At 38.2% G+C, this 27,627-nt stretch overlaps 1 protein-coding gene and 1 long non-coding RNA gene across 5 annotated transcripts in view; one reads left to right on the top strand and one right to left on the bottom strand.

Annotated features, from left to right (window-relative positions):
• Window positions 1-27,627, top strand: part of Znf148 (zinc finger protein 148) — a 104,130-nt gene that overhangs the window by 11,164 nt on the left and 65,339 nt on the right. For 2 of the 4 annotated variants that reach the window (XM_048346802.1, XM_048346804.1), the window contains exons 2-3: window positions 15,591-15,671; window positions 21,700-21,834. The gene's annotated coding sequence lies outside the window, so the exon portion shown is untranslated. Of the gene's footprint in view, window positions 1-7,087; window positions 7,101-9,441; window positions 9,560-12,427; window positions 12,432-15,590; window positions 15,672-21,699; window positions 21,835-27,627 lie in introns of those variants that run through there. The other 2 variants (XM_048346805.1, XM_048346803.1) reach the window with 2 other exon arrangements.
• On the bottom strand, window positions 3,113-26,449 carry LOC125351796. The gene is made up of 2 exons (XR_007211019.1): window positions 26,373-26,449; window positions 3,113-3,187 (listed from the first exon to the last, which is right to left on the bottom strand). It is a non-coding gene; the product is annotated as an uncharacterized LOC125351796 (long non-coding RNA).

Here is a 27,627-nt window from a genome sequence, read left to right as displayed (position 1 = left end):
TTATGGATAAAGCAGGAAGATAGAGAGGCTGAGGCTAGCCAAGGCTACATGGCAAATTGAAGATTGGCCTGGCCTTCACAAGATCCTACCTAAAATGAGTAGTAGAGTGAGTGCTTGCCTAACATGTGTAAAGCCCTGAGTTTGATCATGAGCAACACTCCCACCACAGTTTAAGAAGGAAGAACAACAGTTGGTCACTGGTGCCTCATGCCTGTAATTCTAGCCCTACAAAACACACAAGAACTAAGGATCAAGGTTCAAAGCCATTCTGGGCAGGAAAGTCTGTGAGGCTCATACCTCCAGCTAACCATCGAACAGCTGGCAGTGGAGATCAAGTGGTAGAGGCTCTAGCCATGAGTGAAAAAACACAGTGACAGCGCCCAGGTCCTGAGTTAAAAAAAGAACAACTCTTATTCCAAAATGAGACAGGAAGTAACAGATGGATGAAGATATAGCATTTTAGAAGTAAAGAGGATTACAGGTGGAGAAGGTGTGATTTGAGGGGGATTTATGGAAGGAATTGAGAGTTTGCTAAGATTAAGGACTTAAATATGACAATGATTTAGATTAGTTAATGAGATGGAGAGTTGTATTTAAAATAAATCTGTTATGGAAAATTCATAGCTTTCTGGTGGTACTTAACAGTTCATGTATGGGTTGGAGAAAACATGAAGATTTTTCTGTCCACGGGGATGCACAGAGTACATTGGAAGGTCATGATATTCTGCAGAAGGCAGTACTGAAGTAGCTGATGCACAGGCCTAAATTATGTTGGGAATATGTGGTACTACACAACATTAAAGAGCAGGTATGTAACTACAATATAGATGACTGGTTTTAAAAAAGGCATGTCTGAAGTTAGAGCACTTCCAATTGATGGCCTCGTTTTTTAGTATGTTTGTATGGGTGGCTGAAGTGCAAGATGAAAATTTTAGGCTCTTAGGAAGGTTAGGCAACCTTGTTGAAGTGGTGGAGAATATGGGACAAGTCAGAATCAAATGATTAGATAAATGATACTGAGACTATGCCAGGGCTTGGTAGATGTTGCAGAAAGAATGGTTTAAGTGAATAATGTGAACTGCAAAGCTTTTTTTAGTGATATAATGAGTGGGAGTGACTCTGGGAAGCAAGCAGCTGTATGATTTTTAATGAGCTAGAGGAGTAGGAGAATGGCAGAGCTGACAGGAGACAAAAAGGTTGTCCAGGAAGTGTCCAGTTTGAGATGAAAGGAATGGTCAAACAGTCCAGGGAAGAAATGATAAAATCCCAAGTTGTTTTTGAGGCATGAATACTGAGAAAAATGGGTAGATTTATTACATTTAATTGTGCTTTCATTTTCTTTATACAATAACTAACTTGCTGAATCATAACCATTCACATGCAATTACTGATATAAATGCTACTAAGAGATATCTGTGGATTAGAAATGAGACATTGAAAAAAGTATTAAAGATTAGGTAGATTAGAAATGCAAAAGATATGATGTAGTGGGGCTGGGGATATAGCCTAGTGGCAAGAGTGCCTGCCTCGGATACACGAGGCCCTAGGTTCGATTCCCCAGCACCACATATACAGAAAACGGCCAGAAGCGGCGCTGTGGCTCAAGTGGCAGAGTGCTAGCCTTGAGCGGGAAGAAGCCAGGGACAGTGCTCAGGCCCTGAGTCCAAGGCCCAGGACTGGCCAAAAAAAAAAAAAAAAAAAAAAAAAAAAAGATATGATGTAGTTGGTTGACAATAGAACGTTCACAATCTCATAGAAACTAGTAAATGGATGGACTAGAAATGAACAAGGGGTTAGGAGTGGACTTGAATGTGATTAAAAATAAGATGAAAAGGGGAAGGAGTACCCTGCAGTAAACATGCTACCTAGGAAATAATTACTATGTAGGGAAAAGTGGAATGAATGAGAGACATGGTAGGAAGACCTTTTTTAGATTTTTGAGGGATCTAAAATGGCCACTCATTTCTCCTCTGTCATGATTTTAACTCAGGTTTTTCCATTCTCTTTATTTTTATTTCACTTTTCCACAGTTGTAAAGAATTTATTTAGTAAAGAGAAAGTAAAGGCCACTCGAAAGTGAGCAGTGGACCCTGAAACCAGTTGTCTGGATTACAGACTGACCTCGAATTTGTGATTCTCTAGTTTCTGCCTCCAGTTCCTGATTCTTTGTCCAATGGCTGGCTCATTTCATGTATTAAATGTTCTCAGTTTTCTTTGTCTTTCCTCTTTACCTGTATATAGATGCCTCCCAGACACATAATTCAAAATATAATTTCTTGGCTTATTTCTGGTTGTTACTTACCATTTCATCAACATATCCAAAGGAGTTTTCTTGCCAATTTCAGAAACAAATATAGCTTAAATTTAACTGCTAGCTTAAAAAAAATCTTTCATTATACTTATTAGGTTGATGATATTAAGACATAGACCAGCTTCTTACTCTTTTGCTTCTAACTCAGCTTTCAGCCTTTAGTTTGTCTTGTTCTGTAGTAGTATCTATTTTTTTGTTTTGTTTTGTTTTTGCCAGTCCTGGGTCTTGAACTCCCGGCCTGAGCACTGTTCCTGGCTTCTTTTTGCTCAAGGCTAGCACTCTACCACTTGAGCCACAGTGCCCCTTCCAGCTTTTTCTGTATAGGTGGTGCTGAGGAATCCAACCCAGGGCTTCATGTATATGAGGGGAGCACTTTACCACTAGGCCATATTCCCAGCCCACTAGTAACTATTTTTGTCAAACTTTGTTTTCCACCACCTTTTTCCTTATAGTATCAAGCATTTGCTTGATGTGGTTTTTCATATTGTTCTTGAGTGGTTTGCTGTGTTCCCAGCAACTGACATTTTTGTATCTTTAGGGGATCAATGTTGTATTCTAACATAATTTAGATTATATTTCTCACCTAGCTGACTCTTTGAACCTCTAAGCAGAAATACTTTCATTTTCAGATCAGTTTTTGATGTGAATTTGTATTTCAGAGAGAACATATGTAGGGCAGAAACATTAAGTGGCAAAAATGTGACAGAAGCAGAATAAACAGAATGTGGGTGTTCTGTCCTAGTGCATCTCCCCTTCAGGATTAGGTTCAGTTTCTAGTTTCTTGGCAATTGTCACTTTTTCCCTTCTGTAATTTCTAGTCATTCACCAGAGCAAGGCAAAATTTGAATCTTTCAGAAGGTAGAGGGTCAGGATGCTCTCGGCTCATGCCTGTAGTCCTAGTTACGTAGGAGGCTAAGATCTGAGGATTGTGGTTAAAAGCCAGCCAAGGCAGGAAAGTCTGTGAGACTCTTATCTCCTCCTTCAGTGAACTACTCAGAAAAAGCTGGAACTAGCGCTGTGGCTCTCAAGTGGTAGAGCTCTAACCCTGAACACAAAGAAGCTGATACCCTGACTTCAAGCCCCAGACTGGCAAAAGAAAAAGGTAGAGGGGTTATCACTTTAGTTAGCTCATAAAATTTTTTTGTGATGCTAAGAATTGAATTGAGGATCTTGTGCTTGGCAGGCAGGTACTTTCCACAGAATTGTTTATTCCTATCTCTTAACCAACAAAATTTACTTGCCTCAGGCAAGTAGAGTATGTTCTGAATATTTGGGTGGATTGTGTGGAACAGACTAAAATGAATATAATGTATTGGTTTAGAAATGGAGAGGTATATATGTTAAATGGTAACTGTAAATTTATATAGTAACTGATGTCACAGAGTTGGATGCCCGAAAACCTGTGTTGGCATGGAGGATTTTTCTTTTTAAATGAGGGTAGACACTACTGTATGTCCCAGGGACTGGAATGAAATAACACATTTGATGTTCTGCAAGATCCTGAATAAATGTTAGTATGTGCACACTTAGTCTTAGGGAAATTGGCCTGGTTATGAATGGTTCAAATAAATTGTTAGAGAATGTGTGGAAAGATTGATGAAGTTATTGGGGCTGGAGCTGGGGTATAGTTCAGTAGTAGAGCTCTTCTTTTTGCCTAGATTTTGGGAGTCTTGATAGTGTTTTGAGAGAATGTGAACAGACTAGAAAAATGTTTGAGAAAATTATGAATTGATTTGGTAGGACGTGTTTGTTTTGGAGCAATTACTTATTTAAGTAGCTGTACAAAGACTTTTGGGGAAATATTTGAATAGCTAAATAGGGGATGTCATGGAAGAGATTTACGAAGTAAATTTCAGGAGTAAAATGGAAAGGTTTAGAGAAGATGCTTAAGGTAAGGAGAACAGGAAGGTCAGGGAAGTGGTTACTGAACTCTTTCTCCGTATAAGACTGGTATTTACAGGTCTGTTCTCTTGTGTTGAATGCTGTTGATAAGTGGTCAATGGGGAAAAGAGGCATTAGCAGACTGTGGATGTAGGAGTGTCGACTAAGTAGGGACCCTCGTGGGTTCTGGGCTCCCAGAGCAGAGCCGGATCTGCCCAGGGGATCTCGCCGCCCACGGCAGGCGGGGCGAAGTCGCGGCGTGGAGCTGGGCCCCGAGCGCCGGCAGGGCCGGCCGCGCGGGGGCGCCATGCTCATTGAGCCGGCTGGGGCGGGAGGAGGCCCGGCTGAGCGTGCTAGCAGACCTCCGCACGCGGCTCCCACGGCTCCTTTTGTTGTGTGTGGGAGCGGGTGCGCGCGCAGGCGAGCGTCCGTGTGCCGCCGAAGCCTGCGCTTGCGCGCTTTCCCGAGCGAGGACGGTCCTGGGGCGCGCCGCCCGGGCTCCGGGAACTCAGGGCGCTCCTCCTGGCCGCCGGGGAACCCTGAGAGTGCCCCTCCGCGGCTGACTGCTGTCTGTCTGGCCGCGGGCGCCCTGGGCTAATGGACTTCCCCTGTCCCCAAGGCGGTCTGTGGAATTGCTCGGTGCTTTACAGCTTTATGGCCCGCGGGAAAAAGGTCAGGCTCGGAACCTGGGTTTCTACACCAGGCGTTATGTGAAGTCAAGAGCGAAAACGCAAGCCTCCGGCATCGTGGTGGAAAACTTACTAAAAACGGCCTGTTCTGCAGTGAGAATTGGTCCGAAGGCCGTTCCAGAATTAGGCTATGGGGCAAATTTTGCAAAGCACTTTCCAGCGGCGCCAGTAAATAATTTTTTATAGTGGACTAAAAGCTGAAGTTAGGACATGCAAAGTTGAAGTTCTGTCCTACAGCTTGAATTTAAAACAGCCTTTCGGTTTTACATAATAATTATGACTTACTTAGTTCGCAGATAGTGTTTTGCAAAACCATGCATGTGTGATTTTAAAAGATTAATTTTGTAAGGAGCAATGATAAAGACTTCTGCAATTTCAAGTATGCTAAACGTTGCTATAAATAAAATCCTTTTCAGATTTTTAGATTTATATGTTTGCAGTTATCCTTTAGGTGTAGGAGGTAGTCTCTACTTTCTGAGCAGATTTTCAGTATCGTCAGCATGATATGGCTGTAGAATCTTAGCCTGAGCGAATAATTTGCTTGAGATTGCTCGTTGGTTTTGCAGCTGGATATAGACTCTGGGTCTCTTATTCCCAGTCTGATGACCTATCCAAGAATAGACTAATGAAACTGGGTATTTGTCTGTTTCGTTTTATTGGCAGTATTAAAGAGCTATAAAGTAAGCGTGGCAACGTTTAATTTTCTGCTGGAATATTTTAGCTTAAATGTAATTTTTTAGCTGAATTTCTTTGACCTTTAAAAAACATAAAGGCTATTCCTTAGTGCTAGTTACTTTTAATGGGATTTATACCATGTATTTGATTAAAGTAGATGCTGTGATACTGAGCTGAGTGAATATGGTTTTCATTCAGGTATTTTTAGTGGTTAGAAAGTAGCTAGTAATGTGAGAATGTTTTGTCTCCTCAAAGTACTAGGGAGGTGTAGAATTATGTTAAAATCCATAAACTTGGAGTGGTGGTGCAGACCTGTTATCTCAACTCTTGGGAGGTTGAGGCAGGAGAATCTTTAAGTTTCAGGCAGTCCAGACCCAAACAAAAGCAAAACCTTTGGACCTCTTTATGGAGGATGCTTAACAAAAGTAAAGATAGAAAATACCTGTTGATTTCCCCTACAGCACTGGGTACTGTTCTCATTATTACTACATTAACAACATACAACAGTATTTGGTTAATTTTTTTTTTTAGTCAGCCCCATACAGAAGAGTACCATGTCTTTTATGATATCTGAGTTGCAATTGGACCTTCCTGTTGTGTAAGAAAAACACTTCTGGCCTTTCCTCTATATCTTAAACCAAAAGCACTTTTTTTTTTTTCCTTCCCATCTTCAAAAAGCTGTAGTGCATTTTGGTACTATAGTGATTTTTAAACTAGAAGTGATATTTAGGAGTGTCAAGAGTTATTTTTTTGGTTGTCTTGCTGGGAAATTTTACTGGCTTCTGGTTGATACATGCTAACTATCTTGCAGTGTACTTGACAACCTTTGCAAGAAACAAGTCATCTAGGACAGAATGTCAGTACTGATTTTGAGGAACCCTAATTAATATTTTCAGAACAATTTTCCCAAGTGTTTTAAACTTAAGGAAATGATCTGGTATGTAATTGGCATCTCTGTATCAAGTATTATAAATATTTCCCCATAGTTCTTGTTAGAATGAACATAGGTCAAAGTATGTTCGAACACAAGATTTTAGATCTGGAAGCTTAACAAGTTTGGCTAGTTCAGTTTGTGGGTGAGGAAAGTACATTTGAGAGAGATTGTAACTTAGGGTGCCATGGATAATACAGAGCTCAAGTTGTTCAACCATAATTTGGTTTTAGTTTGATTAACTCACTTGAAATTTATTTTAATCATATTACCAAGGGAAAGAACATTATATCATGTATTCTTGATGTAGTTAACATTAGTTTCTTTTTTTTTTTTTTTTTTGCCAGTCCTGGGCCTTGAACTCAGGGCTTGAGCACTGTCCCTGGCTTCTTTTTGCTCAAGGCTAGCACTCTGCCACTTGAGCCACAGCGCCACTTCTGGCCGTTTTCTGTATACGTGGTGCTGGGGAATCGAACCCAGGGCCTCATGTATGCAAGGCAAGCACTCTTGCCACTAGGCCATATTCCCAGCCCCCAACATTAGTTTCTTTAAGGAGTTTTTATTGTATTATACAAAGTGGTTCATTGTAATATTTACAACATGCATTTAATGTGTTATGTTCAAATTTATTCCATCTATATCATTCTTAATCACACTCTCCCTTTATAACAGGTTTTGTTTTTGTTTTTGTGGACATTGGGAATTTTTATTAAGGTATTGTGCTCCTGGCCATAAGCACCTTCTTCCTTGTCAATCCAGTCTCCCTTAAGTGGTCTCTTGATGGCCTGTTGGGCTTCATTTTGCTATTTTTCATACATACATCTATTATACTTCCATAATATCTCTGCCATATCTCTTTTCTTCTTCCTCCCACCAGCTAGTATCCCCTCACAAAAAGTCCCACTTTTACAGTCATATCATACTATTTTTTTAGGTGTAAATTCTACATATGTGCAAAAAAAATGCCATATTTATCTCTCTGAGCTTGGTTTATTTTGCTTAACTTGATCTCCAGGGCCAGGTGTGGCTCAGGTGGTAGGGCTTTTGCCTAGCAACCCAGGGACCTTGAGTTCCTACTCTAGTACCATCCCCCCCCCAATAATATTTAAATAATTAAATAATAATTTAGGAAGGTATTGAGAAGTACTCTTCAGTATTTTTTAATGAATTGTTACCTTTTCAGATTCATATACATTGGTTGAAATTTGTAACCTGGTATTACAATATAACCCTTGTAAGATTTTCAGTATCAGCTTGTTTACATGCATTCAAGAAGTATGCTTTCACGTATGTATGTAATGTCAGTTCTGTGGATTGAACTTGGGGCCTTGTGCTTGCTGTGCAGGTACTCCATCACTTGATCCATACTTCCATTCTTGTTTTTGGAATAGGATCTTGATTTTTATCCTATTGAAGGGCTTTTGATATATTCCAATATTTTGCTATTAAAAAGAAAGGAGTGGGGCTGGGGATATGGCCTAGTGTCAAGAGAGCTTGTATACATGAGGCCCTGGGTTCAATTCCCCAGCACCACATATACAGAAAAACGGCCAGAAATGGCGCTGTGGCTTAAGTGGCAGAGTGCTAGCCTTGAGCAAAAGGAAGCCAGGGACAGTGCTCAGGCCCTGAGTCCAAGGCCCAGGACTGGCCAAAAAAATAAAAAAAATAAAAAAAAGGAGTGATGAGCATTTATATGCAAGATTTTGTGTAAACAAAAGCTTTTATTTATTTGAGATCAAGGTTGAGATGGCTGGGCTGCAGGGGAAATACATATTTAGTCATTTAAGAAACTTCCCCACTCTGGCAGGCTTGTAGCTCAGTGTAGAGTGCTAGCCTGGTATGAGGCCCTAGGGAGAGGAGAGTCATTTCCAGATTGTTTTGCAGTGTGACTCTAGGACTTTACATGGGCATCAGTAATGCATGAGATTGGTTTTACTAAATATAAATTTCAGATGTGATATTATAGTTTTTATTTGCATTTCTCTGATGGCTGGTCACACCAAACATCTTTTAATGTACTTACTTGCTATCCAGATTTCACTTTTGGTGAAATGTTTGTATCTTTTGTGCCCATTTTCTAGCCAGATCAGTTATTTACTACTAATAAGTTAATCCCTGGGGATTGAACTCAAGGCTTTGTACTTGTTAGGCAAGTGCTCTACCATTACTGGTGCTTGAACTTAAGACTTTATTCTCTTGCTCAGCTTTTTGGCTTATGGCTGTCACTTGAGCCAAGCTTCCAGTTTCAGCTATTTGTTCACTAATTGAAGATAATAGTCTCAATGACTGTCTTAATGGTTGTTTTTGAGCTAGGATTGTCAGATCTCAGCCTCTTGAGTAGCTAGGATTATAGACATGAGCCCTTGATACTCAGCTTAGATTTAAGACTTTTTTTAAAGTTATATTTGCAAACATTTCCCTCAGTCTGTAAGTGGCATAGACTGCTCATCTTTCATCTCCCCCCCACCCCCTGCCCCCGTACTAGATCTTGCACTGTGGGCCTGGGCACTGACCCTGAGCTCCTTTTGCTCAAGGCCAGCAGTCTATCACTTGAGCCCCAGCACCACTTCTGGCTTTTCTGTGACTAATTGGAGATAAGAGTCTCATGGGCATATATCATGCCCCCCTCCCTCCCCCTGCTTTGACCTTTAGATCTCAGTCTCTTGAGTAGACAGGATTACAGGCATAAGCCACTAGTGTCTGGCTTATCTTGCATTATAACAAATTCGTTTGTGGAAAAATATTTTTAATTTTGATTAACTTAAGTTTCTTTTCAGTTTCTTCAAAAGCCTGCTTTTCGTGCCAAATCCAACACCCTTTGCTTCAAGGATGACTTCTGTGTCTACAAGTTTTATAGTTTTGTATTTATACCTTCTTAAGTTCATAATTTGTTTGGATTAATTTTTGGTTATTATTATTGTAAGTGGTGAAGTCTCTTTTCTTTTTGCCTATAGATGTTCACCATTTGTTGAAACACTGTCCTTCCTCAGTTGAATAGTTTTTGTTCCTTTGTTGAATATCAGTTGAACCTATTTGTGTTGATCTGTTTTTGGACTCTCCTGTTCCATTGATGTATGTGTTTTATGATCCTTCTGTGACTGTACTTAACTTGATTACTATAGTCCATAGAACTTATTTTAAAATTTCTTTTTTTTTTTTTTTGGCCAGTCCTGGGCCTTGGACTCAGGGCCTGAGCACTGTCCTTGGCTTCTTCCCGCTCAAGGCTAGCACTCTGCTACTTGAGCCACAGCGCCGCTTCTGGCCGTTTTCTGTATATGTGGTGCTGGGGAATCGAACCTAGGACCTCGTGTATCCGAGGCAGGCACTCTTGCCACTAGGCTATATCCCCAGCCCTTAAAATTTCTTAATTGTTATTATAAAGGTGATGTACAGAGGGGTTACAGTTATATAACTCAGGTAAAAAGTTCCATTTCTTTTTGGACACTTAATTCAAAATTATTCTAGCTCTTCTGGTTCTCTTGCCTTAGGATAATCTTGTTTATGTCTGCACTTGATTGGAATTAGTAAGCTTATATAGTTCAACTGGGAATGAATTGTTTATTAAAAAGAATTTATAGCCATGCCTTGATGGCTTATATCTGTAATCCTAGTTACTCAGATGGCTGAGATCTGAGAATCATAATTTAAAGCCAGCCTAGGCAAGAAAGTTCGTGAGATTCTTTTATAATTAAGCACTAAAAACAGGAAGTGAAGCTGTCACTCAAAGTGGTAGAGGGTTAGCCTTGAGCAAAAAAGGCTCAGAGATAGCCCAGGCCCTGAATTCAAGCCTTTTGATGGACATAGGCATGCGCGCATACACACAAATGTGATTTATAATATGATTTATAGTATAGTTATATACAATGTATATAGTATAAATACCAAATAAATGGCCATGAGATAGCCTTTATATGGATCTTCCATATTATTTTGAAGCAGATTCAAGCATCAATTAGTTTACCTTAAACAGCTTATTATGTCATACAATTTATGCATTAAGATGTACCATAAAGTATTTTTTAGTGTATTCACAGAGTTATGTAGCCATCAGCCAAAATGAATTTTAGGATACTTTTATCACCCCAAATAAATACTCTTCATTAGCAGTTACTCCCTTTTTTCTATCCAGCATTGGAAATTATTCATCTTTCTAAGAATTTGTCTGTTCTGTACATTGCATATGAATGGAATTATAAAGTAGATGGCCTTCTATGTCTGCTTGCAGAATTTAGAGAACTGATTGTTAGTGTTATGTACTTCTTCATGACCAGTGGTCAAAAATTTCCTGTGTTGATTGTTGAGGTTTGAGAGTAGAGTAGTAGTTGTTTGTTTTGCCAGTCCTGGCACTTGAACTCAGGGCCTGAGCACTGTCCTTGGCTTCTTTTTGCTCAAGGCTAGCACTCCACCACTTGAGCCACAGTGCCCCTTCTGGCTTTTTCTATACATATGTGGTGCTGAGGAATCAAACCCAGGGCTTCATGTATTTGAGGCAAGCACTCTACCACTCGGCCATATTCCCAGCCCCATAGTTTGTTTCTATCTATAAACAGTTTTGATTTCCATGTCTGTAATGGCTAATGATGTTGAACATCTCTTCATGTTGCTTGACCAGTTTTTTGTTTTTTTTTTTTTTGCCAGTCCTGGGGCTTGGACTCAGGGCCTGAGCACTGTCCCTGGCTTCTCTTTGCTCAAGGCTAGCACTCTACCACTTGAGCCACAGCGCCACTTCTGGCCGTTTTCTATATATGTGGTGCTGGGGAATTGAACCCAGGGCTTCATGTATACGAGGCAAGCTCTCTTGCCACTAGGCCATATCCCCAGGCCTTGCTTGACCATTTGTAAATCTTCAGAAAAATGTCTCTTCAACTTGCGGGTGGAACAGGAGGGAAAAACTGGGAGAGAGCAAAGGAAGGAATGACATTGTGCAAAATGAAATGTACTTGTTACCTGACTTATGAAACAGTAACCCCTCTGTATGTCACCTTTATAATACCATTTAAAAATGTGTATTAACAACTTATTTGCCCATTTTTTAAGTTTCCTTCCTATTGTTGGCTTGTAAGAGTTCTTTGTATATTCTAGATACTGTCTTTATCAGATCTGCTTATCTTCACTTTTGACAGTATTTTGAAAAATAGTAGTTAAAAGATTTTTATTTTTTTTTTTTAGCCATGCCTGTAGCTTATGCCTGTGATTCTAACTCCTTAGAAAATAGAGATGGAGAGGATCATGATCCAGGCTAGCCCAGGCAAAACACAAGACCCTATCTCAAAAAATGGGAATTGTGCAATATTTGTTCTTCTGTAAGTCTTCTTTCTTTTAGCATAATGTTGATAAGGATTATCTACACTGATTTTCCCCCACTTTGGTACAGGTACTAGGGGTTGAACTCAGGGCCTGGCTGCTGTCCCTAAGTGTTTTTGCTCAAGACTGCTGCTGCTCTACCACTTGAGCCACAGCTCCACTCCCCAATTTTTTTGTTAGTTTAGTGGAAATAAGAGTCTCATAGACTTTGCTGCCCAGGCTGGAAAAAAAGCAAACCGAATAATAAATACTTCAATATAATAATGTCTTCGAACCGCAATCCTCAGATCTCATCCTCCTGTGTAGTTTAGGATTACAGGCGTGAGCCACCAGGGCTTGGCCATTCTTTGCAATTTTAATGTGTATAATCAACATTAAAAGATCAGGTTTTTTTTAGAAGGAACCACAGGCAGAATTAATTGCTCTATACTTTGCTTTTTTTTTTTTGGCCAGTCCTGGGGCTTGGACTCAGGGCCTGAGCACTGTCCCTGGCTTCTTTTTGCTCAAGGCTAGCACTCTGCCACTTGAGCCACAGCGCCCCTTCTGGCCATTTTCTGTATATGTGGTGCTGGGGAATCGAACCCAGGGCCTCATGTATATGAGGCAGGCACTCTTGCCACTAGGCCATACCCCCAGCCCTGTACTTTGCTTTTTTAATGATTGATTGCTTGAGTTCAAGCTTTTGCATTTACTTTTGTATTAGTACAATATCCCAAACACTTAATGGTGTGTGTACTTGTTTTTTTTGTTTTTGCCAGTCCTGGACCTTGGACTCACGGCCTGAGCACTGTCCCTGGCTTCTTTTTGCTAAAGGCACACCTGAGCCACAGCACCCCCTCTGGCCGTTTTCCATATACGTGGTGCTGGGGAATCGAACCAAGAGTTTCATGTGTAGGAGGCAAGCACTCTTGCCACTAGGCCATACTCCCAGCCCTGGTGTGTGTACTTGTATCCCTGCTAAATAGTGAACTTCTTTAGGCAGAGACCATTGCATTTTAAGCATCTCTTAATGTGTTGTACCTGGATGTCAGATAGAAGAATATTGACTGAATTTACTATTTTAACAAATTAGACCACTGGTTAGTGGTCTTAGAACGTTGTTAGAACTAAATAGTGGAAGAATGGCAACAATTAGTTCCTATGAAATAACTAATTTACTTCCTTTTGTGCTAAGTAAAACTTGGTATTGGTAGAAAATAGCTTTTTTTTTTTTTTAATGGCATTGGGGCTTGAACTCAGGGCCTTATATTTGCTTGGTGGGTGTTCTAAACTTTAGCTCTTTTTGCCCACATTGTTTTAAGATGAAGTCTTGATTTTTGCCTGTGCCTGAACTTCAGTCTTCCTTTTTTACTCTTTGAGTATCTGAGATGACAGGCATGTGGCACCATGCTCAGCTTCTTTATTGAGATGGAGTCTCATGGATTCTTTTTGCACAGGCTGGTCTGTAACCTCTCTCCTGACCTCAAGCCTCCTAGCTGGGATAATAGAAACTTGCCTCCATGCCCGGCTATTGGTTGAGAAAGGGGTCTTACAGATTTTTTCACTGGGGCTGGCCTTGAATCTCAGTTTTCCCAATCTCAGCCTCTTGAGAAGCTAGGATTACCAGTGTAGCCCACTGCTCCGGGTTGGAAAATAGCTTTAACTCCTAAGTAGATGTAAAAATTCTTAACTGTGGAAAATGTATTATAGTATTATATATCTAATAATATTCACTGTTATTGGCTGATTAAGAAATGTCTTGATTGATATATTAGATGGGATGATATTCTTTAAAAGTATGTTTTTAGGGGCTGGGAATATGGCCTAGTGGTAAAGTGCTCGCCTTGTATACATGAAGCCCTGGGTTCGATTCCTCAGCACCACATATATAGAAAAAAGCCGGAAGTGGCGCTGTGGCTCAAGTGGTAGAATGCTAGCCTTGAGCAAAAAGAAGCCAAGGACAGTGCTCAGGCCCTGAATCCATGCCCCAGGACTGGCAACAAAAACAAAACCAAACAAAAAGTATGTTTTTAGTCTTAGTCCTTATACCTTCCCAAGTGATAATAATCAAGAGCTGTTTAGCTAGCAAAATCTTTAATCAAAGAATTGCCAAGTCTTTGATCAAATTCCTCAAGTGCTGAAGTGAGACAATTGGACAGGAAAAGGAAGAGATCTAAACTATAGTATAGGGAATGAGTGCTATTCTTATAACATAGGTTCTCATACCTGTAGAGATTTAGTTTCCATCTTAGTAGATTCTTCTCATTCTTGGTGGAAAAAAGTAGACGAGAGAGAATAGAGTAGATTTAAAGGAGAAGTGAAATTGTCAGAATGATATATGAATTAGGGTTCCAGAAATCAAGAGTATGTTGTTTAGGGCAGTTGTGGGTAAAGGAAAGTTTGTGATGGGAAAGATAGTAAAAAATAGTGTTTGTGAACAAGACTTTGAGTAAATTATTTTGTGTTTGGCATAGCATGTGTTCCTTGTTGAGTCTTTTTTTTTTTTAAACATACCCACTTATATTCTTTGATGCTAATGTATTGTTAACATATGTGATGAGATATGTCATAATGTCTTGGTTGTGGAGTGGATAACATCAACTTTCAGAAAGATTCATAATATTAAGATGTGTTATTTGATAATAACTTTCTATCTCTTGTGCCTTTCTGTTTAACTATTTCTGCAGCTTTGCTATTGCTTGTGAAAGTCAAATACAGTGATTATATAGAAAATGTATAATATTAAAAAGAGAAAATGTGTAATCTCATAAAATGGAATAGTGAATAGCAGTGTAAAGCAGATGCAGTTTTGCTTTACCTGCTCTTAGTGTAGGTTTAGTCTCACAACTTTTTGTTCTTTTGTTATAGAAACATTTAAAAATAAATTTTGAGTATGGCATAGTGCATGTACTTGCAGTTCCCCAGCTTCTTGTGTTGGAGGAGCCAAGCACAGGAATTCAAGTTCAACCTGAGTAATAATAGATTTTTGTCTCAGCACCGCCACACATATAATTGAGAGGAAAGGCATATGCTCTTTTGAATGGTAGACTAAAAGACTTTGAGGAAGGCAGTTAAGTGCTTAGTAGAAATGAATTATTTTTAAGATTTTTTTTTTGTTTAAAGTAGTTTAGCAGCTACTAACTAGGGACTAGAAAATGCTAAATATCAAAAAGACTTGTTTAATATTGATAAAATAATCTAACTTTGAATTACTGTTTTTCATTATTTTCTTTTTTTTGCATCTCCCATATACTTCTTTTTTTTCTTTCAAATTTTTATGTTTTTCATTATTTTCAAAAGAATTTGAAAATTTCTTATTCCACTTTTTGCATTTTATGGCTTCTTCTTTTTTTTTTTTTCTGGCTGGTTCTGGGCTTGAACTCTGGGCCTGGATGCTGTCCCTGAGTCTCTTTGTACTCAAGAGTAAGGCTCTACCACTTGAGCCACAGCTCCACTTCTGGCTTTTTCTGAGTAGTTTATTGGAGATAAGAGTCTCACAGACTTATGCCTGGGCTGCCTTTGAATCACGACCCTCAGATCTCAGCCTCCTGAGTAGCTAGGATTACAGGTGTGAGCCACCTACACCTGTCTAAAGAAATCTTAATGCTTAATTAGAAACTAGTTTGAAAATCTAATAAATCCAATGTATCATCTTTGTGATAATCATTTGTAATTAGTAGGTCATTAGAGTTGGGTCAAGTATTAATTAGTAATTATGTTTCTAATTTAGTGGTATCTACTATAAAAAGGATTTTGCTTGTCTTTAAGATGATGTCTAATCCAACTTCTTTAGAGAATAACCTGTACTTTACTTTCGTAGGACAAGGGAAGAATCAACAGCTTGGAGTTTTCAACTAAGTTATCTGGCGGGATGGGCATTTGCCTGACATATTTTACAGAGGTAACTCAACATTATTTTACTCAGTCTTTGTTATTTCTTTTAACATGTCCTTGCATGTGAACACTCATACTCAGAACTGTTGGGTAGGACTCTGCGTTTACCAGATCATCCCTTTTGTTTTTATACTATTGGCATATCTCATGGACATATGTATAGCAAAGCATTACTAGATGTAACATTTATACACTGAAAAGAATCAGTTACACAGTTACTAGTTACACAGAATAAAGTTCATTATCTTTTCTCAGTTAACTAGATTTCCTTTTCTTTGTATATCATTTCTTCTCATTACACTCTGAGTGTCCTAGTTTTTGGATGTGCCATAACTGCTTTGATTACCCACCTATGGATACAGGTTTTTATTTATTTTTTTAAATTGTTATACATGGTTACATATTAAATTTCTTTTTTCTTTTTTCTTTTTGCCAGTCTTGGGGCTTGAACTCAGGGCCTGGGCACTGTCCCTGGCTTCTTTTGCTCAACTCTGGCACTCTACCACTTGAGCCACAGTGCCACTTCTGGCTGTTTTCTATATATGTGGTGCTGAGGAATCGAACCCAGGGCTCCATGTATGCAAGGCAAGCATTTTACCACCAGGCCATATTCCTAGCCCTTGAATATTTCTTTTTTGGTGCCAGTATGGGGGCTCAGGGCTTTGGTGCTGTCCCTGAGGTTTTTTGCTCAAAGCTGGCACTCAACTACTTGAGCTCTGCTTCTGTTTTTTGTTTTTTGGTATTAATTAGAAATAAGGGTCTCACGGACTTTCCTTTTCAGACTGGCTTTGCACCACAGTCCTCAAATCTCAGCTTCCTGAGTAGTTAGTATTAACAGATGTGAGCTATTGATGCCTGCCTTGAATGTTCTTGGAACATCTTCACATATATTTTGAAAAATATCAACAGTTGAAATTCTTAAAGGAAAAACTGTTGTGACAAATAGTGTATACATTAAATAGTGTAGTGGATAAATTGCTTAAGTCTTAAAAGTATAGCTAGTATCAGTAGTTTTATCACAATGAGCACTTTTTTTCGCTTTGACAGTACTAGCTAATGCTAAACATTTTATAGAGATCAATGGTTTTTGTTGATTATCTTTCCTCTTTTTTGTTATGAAATTTGAATTTTATTTCATTATTCAAAGGAGGAAGATTTTGTAATATAATTAATGAGCAATATGCAGCAAAAGATGGATATAGGAAAAAGATTTTATTTTTCTTAATTTTCCTTGAACTTCTTTCATTTAAACTCGTTTTCTCCCCTACTTTTATCAGCCTTGATGATCTTTCCTCTTATGAGTGAGTTTGAGCTTGTTTTTCATTATTTTGGCCATATATTTTTCAGATATCTGTTTATGTGATCTTTTATGTATACTATTTGCCCTTTTTGTATTAACGTGCTATCATGGCTGTAGTAGAGTGGAGTAGAGAATTCTGGGTAAAGTTTAAAGCTCTTTACCTCCACATTCCTCCACATTGTCATTGGATGACAAGAATTTCTGATTTGTCATAGTTCGACATTCTTTTTCTTTCTTAGTAAGACATAAAGTAACTATTTTAATTACTAAAAAGTAATTTTAGATTTAGTGAACCTATGGTACTTGGAAAAGTTGAATAAATGACACAGGTGCCCCAAATACACTCCAAATTTAGTAAATGATAACTGGTGTTTTTAAAAATACAGAAAAAAATTAGTCATTTAGTAATAGAATGAGGACAATTGATTAGTCATCTGTAAAAAGGTAAAGCTAGATCTCTACATTTGTTGCTTATACCAAAAATATTCACCATAAATTCATATTTTAAACTATATATCACAAAAAGTAAATTAAATTTGATATGATGTCTCATTCTTTTTTTCTTTTTTTTTTTTTTTTCAGCCAGTCCTGGGGCTTGAACTCAGGGCCTAGGCACTGTTCTTGAGCTTCTTTTGCTCAAGGCTAGTACACTTGAGCCATAGCACCACTTCTGACTTTTTATGTGGTACTGAGGAATTGAACCCCCAGGGCTTCATGCATGCTAGGCAAGCACTCTACCACTGAGCCACATTCCCAGCCCTTGATGTCTCATTCTGTTATGACTGAAGAACATACTTTGTAGGACATAAGTTCTTTTACATTGTGTTTTTCTTGAGGCTTGTCTTAGAGTTTTAGTGTTGTGGTCTATGTTAGAGAATGTTTGGATATGTTTGGAAACAATGTTTATTCTATTGTTTGGTAGAATTTTTTACATATCCCAGTTTTTTATATATTCTAGTTTAGTTGGTTGGTAATATGGTATAAGTCTTTTATATTCTTAATTTTGGTATTGAATTTATAACTATAGTTGTTGAGTTTTCTCTTTTTCTTAGTCATAGTTGAGAAGGAAAAATATAATTATTTTTTAGTATTAGTTATTTATTAGTTTGGGGCTTTGCTTTAGGTGCATATACAATTGCTCTTCCTTTCTCTTTTTCTCTTTTTGGTTAATTTCTTATGTGTAAGTAGTTGTACAAAAGAGTTGCCATACAACAAAGCAGTTTATAAATACAGTGTTTTGGCCAATGTCACCCCCTTATATATTGTGGTTTATTGATTCTTCATCATTATTAGATCTATTCTTTGTCTTTCATGTCTTACCATAGCTTTTTTTTGTCTGATATTAATATGTCGGCTCCAGCTTCCTTATTATTTTACTATGATTTTTTTAGGCAGTGCTGGGGTTTGATCTCAAGGCATCACACTTGCTAGGTGAATGCTCTCCTACTGAGCCCCACCTCCAGTTTTTGTTTTTTTTTTTTTGCTTTAGTTATTTTTTTAGATAGGGTCTTATGTTTTTTAACTAGGGATGCCATTGGACTGTGACCCTATGCCTTTCATATGACTGGGATTACTAATGTGATCACCACACCTGTCTTTTTGGTTGATGTATAGTCTTTCTGACTTTTTGCTCTGGCTGATCTGGAATTGAAGTTCTCCCTCTCGATTCCCCCTGAGTAGCCTGGATTACAGGCCTGAGCTATCACACCTGGCCTCTAGTTCCTTTATTGTATACTGTATTGTATACTGTATTGTATTGTTTACTGTATAATACACTCCTCTTCCTCCCTCCTTCCTCCCCCCTCCCTCTTCCTTCCTCCTTCTCCTTCCCTCCTTTCTCCTTTTTCTTTCTCTTTTCTTCTTCTTCCTTCTTCTTTGTTGTCATCCTTGTTGTTTTGTCTTGTCTTCATCGTGTATTCGTCTTTGTCTTGTACTCAGCCTAGGTGCTGTCCCTGAGCCTCTTTGTGCTCTAGACTACCCCTCTACAATTAGAGCCACAGCTCCATCTCCCCTTCTTCTGAGTAGTTTATTGGTGATAAGAATCTCAAGGAGTTTCTTGCCTGGGCTGGCTTCCAACCATGATCCTCAGATTTCAGCTTCCTGAGTAGCTAGGATTACAGGTGTGAGCCACCGGCATCCGGCTTGTATAATACATTCTTTTTGTCATCTTTTGACTTTCAATCTTGTACATAGTGTTGTATCTTATTGGCATTGTAGAGTTTAATTTTTGTGTAAGCATGCACAGCCTCACAGTCTTGGCCTTTCCTTTGTGTTGTTTAGGTCATTTGATTATAGGTTTCATTGGGTTTTACATTTTTCATCTTTCCATTTCTTTCATAGTGCTTTACTGTTTTTTTCCCCTGTATCTCTCTTGTCTTTAGTATTAATTTTTTTTAGTGTGCCATATTAGTTAGTTTGGTGATTTGTTCTGATTTTTAAACTGTATTCAAAAAGATATTTTCAGGCTGGCAATATGGCCTAGTGGTAGAGTGCTTGCCTCAAATACATGAAGCCCTGGATTCGATTTCTCAGCACTACATATATAGAAAAAGCCAGAAATGGCGCTGTGGCTCAAGTGGTAGAGTGCTAGCCTTGAACAAAATAAAGAAGCCAGGGACAGTACTTAGGCCCTGAGTTCAAGCCCAAGGACTGGCAGCCAAAAAAAAAAAGATATTTCTATTGTAGTTGGTGATGAAGTTATAGTATGCATTATAACAGTTTGCTTATTATCAGTAAAACAGAGGAATTTTGTTCAGAATGGCTCCATGTTCTCTCCTCAATTGGATGTTACTATTGCCATATCCATCTATGTATGTTATAAATCCAGCAGAACTGTGTTTTAATCAATGCTTGGTATCCTCTTATATCTTTTAAAGAAGAGAAGAAATAAGGAAAGGTATGTTGATACCTTTTTAGATGTGTTACTATTTCTGGTACTCTCATTTTTTCCTTATATTTGAGTCTTGTTAGCTGGACAGACTTGCTTTAGTATTTCATGCAAGTTAAGTCTACTAGCAAAATTTCTCAGCCTTTGTTTAACTGGGAATGTCTTCATTTTTGTATTTTTGAAGAATAGCTTTGCTTTTTTTTCAGCTCTTTGCATATGTGATTCCACCTTTTTTAAATTTATAAATCATTTATTTACAGATTTTTATCTTAAAGTACATTTTAGTTAAAAAATCTATTTACACAGGTGTACATGGGAATTCATACCAGTTATTTCATAGATCATACTTACAAACCACACCCTTAGTCTCCAGTGCAGAGCTGCACTGGATGTGACTATTGGCTCGAAATGGCCTGATGGCCAGGCTATTTACATATACACAGTATTGACATGAATTTTATTAAATGTTGCTTTATTTCCTTCTCCGTAACTTAGGCTGGATGTTGTCCTACCTGTCTTTGAGGGTCTTATTTACTTTTTCCTTCAGTCTTTTTTTCCCTCCTATATGTTTAATTGGGCAATTTCTATGATGTGTCTTTAAGCTTGCTGTTTTTTTTCTTCTGTCACCTTGAGTCAGCTGTTGAGCCTTTTTTTTTTTTTTTTTTTTTGGCTGTCCTGGGCCTTGAACTGAGGGCCTGAGCACTGTCCCTGGCTTCTTTTTTTTACTCAACGCTAGCACTCTGCCACTTGAGCCACAGCGCCACTTCTGTATATTCTGTATATGTGGTGCTGGGGAATTGAACCCAGGGCCTTATGTATGTGAGGCAAGCACTCTTGCCACTAGGCCATATCCCCAGCCCAGTTTCTATATATGTGGTGCTGAGGAATCGAACCCAGGGCTTCATGTATATGAGGCAAGCACTCTTGCCCCTAGGCCATATTCCCAGCCCACAAGCCCTTCTCATAAACTTAATTTTAGTGATTATGTTCTTTAACTCAGAATTTCCATTTGATTCTTTTACATAATTTTGGTGCCTTTATTGAAATTTTTATTTGTATCTTATTTGTTAACTGCTTTTCACAATTTAAAAGTATTTAAGGGCTGGGGATATAGCCTAGCGGCAAGAGTGCCTGCCTCGGTATACCCGAGGCCCTAGGTTCGATTCCCCAGCACCACATATACAGAAAACGGCCAGAAGCGGCGCTGTGGCTCAAGTGGCAGAGTGCTAGCCTTGAGCGGGAAGAAGCCAGGGACAGTGCTCAGGCCCTGAGTCCAAGGCCCAGGACTGGCCAAAAAAAAAAAAAAAAAAAAAAAAAAAGTATTTAAAACACAGTTTCCTTTATTAACACAACATAGATGTTTTGAAATTTTCACCTAAATTAATATGTGGGGCATATTCCAAAACAGTTTGTATAAACTGCTACTTTTATGAATATGGGTCACATTTTTGTTATCTCTTATAATTGTTAAAAATGGCATTTTACCAAATATGCAATTAATACTGTGATTTCTTCCTGCTCAGAATACTAGGACTTATATACATTACAGTCTTGCTAGTAATAAGCAACAAATTTTATTTTTGACAAAAGGTTTTGTCTGGAAAAACAAATAAATGTGACTATCCAGGAAAATTCTGAAATGGAAGGATACTGAGCAATAAATAGCTCTATTAGGAATTGAACTTTTAAGAATATAGTAAGTGTTGAAATATTGTTTTAAAAATAACTTAATTTTATACTTTCAAGACTACATGTATGAGTTGGGTGCTGGTGACTCATGCCTGTATCTGAATTGCATTTCCCCCCCCTCTAATGTGTTTTGTTTGTTGTGTATGTGCTTTATTGTAGGAACTGAATGTCATAATTGGTTGAAGTGGTATAAAGGTTTTCGAAGCCTATGAAAGGTAGAAACTCAACCATGGTTTCTTTCTCAACTCTACAGCTTTCCTTTCCTTGAAGTCTTCATTTTTACCTTAGGCTCAGGTAATTTTAATACTTACTTTACAGAATGCTGAGAAAATAGATTTTTTTTCTAGTACGAAAACATTTTGTTTTTACAGTTAAAATTTCATGTTTGGTTTGTATAATAGTTTCTGCTTTGGTTTTTACTTACAAAATAAACTTTTTTACTTGATTTAATTTTTTTTCTCATGAAAATTTTAGTCAGAATTGATGAATGATGCTGTTTAAGATTTTAATTTCAGTTTAACACAGTATATGTATATATTAAGTTAATCATAAGTGAAATTAAGAGATGTTTCCTTTTTTGTAATATTTAAAAGGTTTTATTTTCTTCAATAGTTTTTCTTCAAATAGTTATTATTTTCTTCAAATAGTTGTACAAAGGGGCTTCAGTTTAATATGTCACTTTATGTATATAACAACTTGATCAGAGTCAGCCTTTTCCTCATTCTTTAACATTTTTTCTTATTTAACCTTTTTTTCTTAACAATGCATATTTGTCCTCCTGTCCTTAACATTTCCCAGAATGAAACTATTTTTTTTTTTTTTTTTTTTTGGCCAGTCCTGGGCCTTGGACTCAGGGCCTGAGCAATGTCCCTGGCTTCTTTTTGCTCAAGGCTAGCACTCTACCACTTGAGTCACAGCGCCACTCCTGACCATTTTCTGTATATGTGGTGCTGGGGAATCGAACCCAGGGCTTCAAGTATACAAGGCAAGCGCTCTTGCCACTAGGCCATATCCCCAGCCCCAGAATGAAACTATTTTAATGCTTGAAAAAATAGACCTATTAGGGCTGGGGATATAGCCTAGTGGCAAGAGTGCCTGCCTCGGATACACGAGGCCCTAGGTTCGATTCCCCAGCACCACATATACAGAAAACGGCCAGAAGTGGCGCTGTGGCTCAAGTGGCAGAGCGGGAAGAAGCCAGGGACAGTGCTCAGGCCCTGAGTCCAAGGCCCAGGACTGGCCAAAAAAAAAAAAAAAAGACCTATTAAATCTAAGTGTATAATTTTAGGAATATGATAAACCATACTAACTACTGTACAGTTGTACATATTATATTTATATTTGCCTATATTATAAAAAGTAATCTTAACAAATGATTCAGGAATCATTTTATATTTGAAATAGTAGTATTTAATTATTATATAGACTTGGCTATTGCTATAGGCTAGTAAAAGTATACTTGTATTTGTTTGAAAACTGCACGCAAGCTTGTTCAGTTGTATGAGGTTCTAGAATTATTATGATCTAGACTCAGTTCTTTTTATTTGTTTGTTGTCAGTTGTTATGGGCAGTTTTATTTTAACGTATCCATAGATGCACACAATATTCTTTGATAAGACTGACCTCTTCTTCCAATCTTGCTCTGATTTTCTTTTTCTTTTCTTGTTTTGGTGCTAGTGATTGAACCCAGGGCATCACTCATACTAAGTGTGCTTTCTTCTACCACCGGACTGTATTTGTATTCTTCCTATCTTGTTGCCCTAGATGGTAACTATATTGCTTATAACTTTGTCATATGACCATAACTAGTTAAATGGGATGCTTGGTCTTAGGCTGTCACATGTTTTACGTAGTTTTTATTATTAGGCAGGAAGGAGAGCATATTTTCTAGGAAGACAGTTACCTGGCTTGTCATGCTAGGTTTGTGTCAGATTTACTTTCTGTTTTGAAAACAAAGTGAGATTGATTTAAATAGCTAACACTATTCTGTCCTGAAATGAACTTTGGTTATTACTACATAGAATATATTGAAAATATCCATTAGATAGGTATTAAGTGTCTGTTTATAATATGTAGGAAAGTATGTGTGTGTTACTACAATTTGAATTTAGGGTCTTGTGCTTGCTAGGTAGATGCTTTGCTACTTGAGTCACAGCTCCAGTCCTTTTGGTGTTAGTTTTAGTTGTTTTCCAGATAGCGCAAATAGTGATTGACTTTTTGTACAAGCTGACTTGGACCATAGTCATCCTATTGTTTTGCTTTGTTTTGTCTTCTTTTCCTGCTAGTCCTGGGGTTTGAACTTTGGGCCTGGGCTCTGTCTGTGAGCTTCCTTTGCTCAACACTGTAACTGTCACTTGAGCCACAGCTCCACTTTTGACCTGTTTTAGTAGTTTAGTGGAGTCTCATGGACATTCCTGCCCAGGCTGGCTTTAAATCATGATTCTCATCTCAGCATCCTAAGTAGCTAGGATTACAGGCATGAGCCATTGGCACCTGGCTTAATTATGCTCTCTGTGTAGATGGGATGACAGACGTGCCACGTTACCTAGATAATATAGGTTGATTTGGGGTCTCATGGACTTACTGCTTAGGTTGGCATCAGACTGAGATCTTCCTGATTTCTGCCTTGCATAATATAGTTAGGATAATGAGCATGAGCCACCACACTTGGCTGGATCTGGGGTTTTGGCTTCAGGACTTTGTGCCTGCTAGGCAGGTGGTCTATGACGTAAACCATTCTCAAGAATATTTTTTCTTTATTTTTATTGGGTCTCACATTTTTTCCTGGACTGTGATTTTCATATCTCTTCCTTCCAAATATCTGGGATTAAAATAATGTGCCAGTACACTTGTCTTGTCTTTTTTTTTTTTTGCCTGTCTTGAGCCTGAGCACTGTCCCTGGCTTCCTTTTGCTCAAGACTAGCACTCTGCCACTTGAGCCACAGCGCCACTTCTGGCCATTTTCTGTATATGTGGTGCTGGGGAATTGAACCCAGGGCTTCATGTATACAAGGCGAACACTCTTGCCACTAGGCCATATCCCCAGCGCCTTGGCTTGTCTTTTAGGTAGGGTCTCACTTTTTACTGGGGCTGGCCTCAAACTGTGAACTTCTTAACTCCCCATCCTAAGTAGCTGGAATTATAGGTATCAGACATCATGAACTACTCAAAATGTATTTTTATGTTCCTTTTATCATATAAGACTATAAAAAATTTAGTTGTCTAATATAATCAATAGTTCACATATTAATATATGAGTTATTTATATTGTCATAAAATGTAACGGATACAATAACTAGAAACAATAAAATGTGAGATTCCTTTTAGTTTGCCTTTTACTTTTCCTTTGTTAAAGGTAATTTTTTTTGAAATTAAAAAAAAGGTATTATTATTATGGTGGTGTATTGAGGAGTTACCATTTTATGTCAGTAATGAGTATTTCCTTTTTTTTTGACAATGTCATCCCTTCTTTCCCATCCTGTCCCTGCCCATAAGTTGCATAGCTGATTTTCCACTTAGTATATATTGCCTACCTTGACTGCATTTGTTCACCCTTCCTCCCTCCCTTTCTGTGCCCTCCTTTGTCCCTCCTAAAAGACAAAGATGAATTCCAAACCAAAATATTAAGGGTATTTTTAAAAGTTTAAGTTGGCATATATTTGCTGGGCTTTTTTGTTTTTGTTTTTTTTTTTTGTTTTTGTTTTTTTTGGCCAGTCCTGGGCCTTGGACTCGGGGCCTGAGCACTGTCCCTGGCTTCCTTTTGCTCAAGGCTAGCACTCTGCCACTTGAGCCACAGCGCCACTTCTGGCCGTTTTCTGTATATGTGGTGCTGGGGAATCGAACCCAGGGCCTCATGTATACAAGGCAAGCTCTCTTGCCACTAGGCCATATCCCCAGCCCCTATTTGCTGTTTTAATATATCTAATATCTAATATATCTAAATATCATCATTACATTATTTTCAAAGACTTTAGTGATATTTGGAATGCAGTATATTCTTAGATTGTAGTATTTTAAAGTGAGGCTTCAATGTTAATGTAGAAATGCCCAATAACCAAAGTTAATAATTATTATAGTAACTTTGGTTTGAATATTTATGAATTTATTTTCTCTGATTAAGAAATCATTGTATTTTCATCTAGTTGTAATACTGTAAATTTTTTGGTTAATAATTGTGCTAGTAACCATTTACATTTTGTGTTGTTAATGTTAGTAATCAGGAAAAGACCATGTGTCCGGTTGCCATTGTTGTGAACAATGCTCCTAGTTAGGAATTTTTGAACTAGTAGCACTTTAAAAATGGACATCCTTTAAAAAAAATAATTATGGTCAAAGTGATGTACGGAGGGGTTACAGTTTCATATGTTAGGCCATGGGTATACTTCTTGTACTATGTTACCTCCTCCCTTATTCCTGGGCACTGTCCCTGAGCCTCTCTGTACTCAAGGCTAACACTCTTACCACTTCAGCCACTGCACCATTTTCGGGTTTTTCTGTTTATGTGATACTGAGGAATGGAACCCAGGGTGTCATGCATGCTAGGCAAGCACTCTACCACTAAGCCACATTCTCATAATTTTTTTTTTTTTTTTTTTTTTGCCAGTCCTGGGGCTTGGACTCAGGGCCTGAGCACTGTCCCTGGCTTCTTTTTGCTCAAGGCTAGCACTCTGCCACTTGAGCCACAGCTCCACTTCTAGCCTTTTCTATATATGTGTTGCTGAGGAATCGAACCCAGGGCTTCATGTATACGAGGCAAGCGCTCTTGCCACTAGTCCATATTCCCAGCCCAAAAATGGACGTCATTTTTAAAAAGTAATTTCTCAGCTGGGCACCAGTGGCTCACACCTGTAATCCTAGCTACTCAGGAGGCTGAGGTCTGAGGATTGCAGTTCAAAGCCAGCCCAGGTAGGGAAGTCCACAAGACTCTTACCTCCAATTAACTGCCAAAAATACAAGTGGAGCTGTGTGGCTCAAGTGATGTCCTTGAGCAAAGGAAGCTCAAGGGTAGTGCCCAAGCCCTGAGTTCAAGCCCTAGGATTGGGGGAAGGGAAAAACAAAACAAAAAAACCCGCCACACACAACAAAAACCCAAAACATAATTTCTCATTGTCTTATGAATGGTTACCAATACTAATGTAACTAGTATCCTCAAGCAAATCAATTTGCTGGAAATGATGTAAATCAAAAGTAATTTGTAAAGGGTGGGCCTGTAACCTGTATGTAGCTCAGTGGTAGAATACTTGCCTAGCATGTACAAACCTGCTGTAGTACCAAATACAACTACACAAAAACATAAAAAGTAATTTCTGAGATAGACCTTTTCTCTTTTACTTGTTTCAGAACAAATTCCTTGAATATCTCTCCTGCCTTAGAGTGAGGTTTCTTTTTTATTTGAATGAGTTTTGATAGATTATTATGAACTTGGGAAATTATTCTTTACATAGAATGTAAAATGATATTTAAGTTCCTGAGCTTGCCCATTAAACTCCATTTGACTTAGGTAGTTGAAGTTCTACATTATTCATTGGCAGTTGATGGGTGGTAATTTATTGCCAAACTTGATAAATAAGATATTCAAATAATGCAAGATCTTTAAGTGAGAAATGTATTTCATGTTTGAATGCAAATTAAAGTAATAAGTGGCAGATAGATTTTGTCCATATTCTAAAGGGGAAAGTGCTTTCAAAATTTTTAGAGAAGCTGGGCACCAGAGGCTCATTCCCATAATCCTAACTACTCAAGAAAATTGAGATCTGAAGATTATGCTTTGAAAGCCCAACCTAGGTAGGAAAATCTCTGAAACTCTTATCTCTAACCACTAAAAAGTAGGAAGTGGAACTGTGGCTTAAGTTACAGAGCATTAGCCTTGAGCAAAAACAAAAAAAACTTAGGGACAGTGCCCAGGCCCTGATTTCAAGCTCAAGGATTGGCACACACACACAAAAATTTTTTAGAGGATTATTACAGAAGCCTGCATATATGTTTTTACTTTAAATCTTATAACTTCCTTTCTTTGATATAGGTATATCTTTTGTACTGTTCTTTGATTTACCAGCCATATTTAGATTTTTTTTTTTGTTTTTGTTT

Source organism: Perognathus longimembris, chromosome 5 (genome assembly GCF_023159225.1).
Source record: "Perognathus longimembris pacificus isolate PPM17 chromosome 5, ASM2315922v1, whole genome shotgun sequence".
In the NCBI taxonomy this organism is placed as follows: domain Eukaryota; kingdom Metazoa; phylum Chordata; class Mammalia; order Rodentia; family Heteromyidae; genus Perognathus; species Perognathus longimembris.
This window is presented reverse-complemented; position numbering and strand designations above follow the sequence as displayed.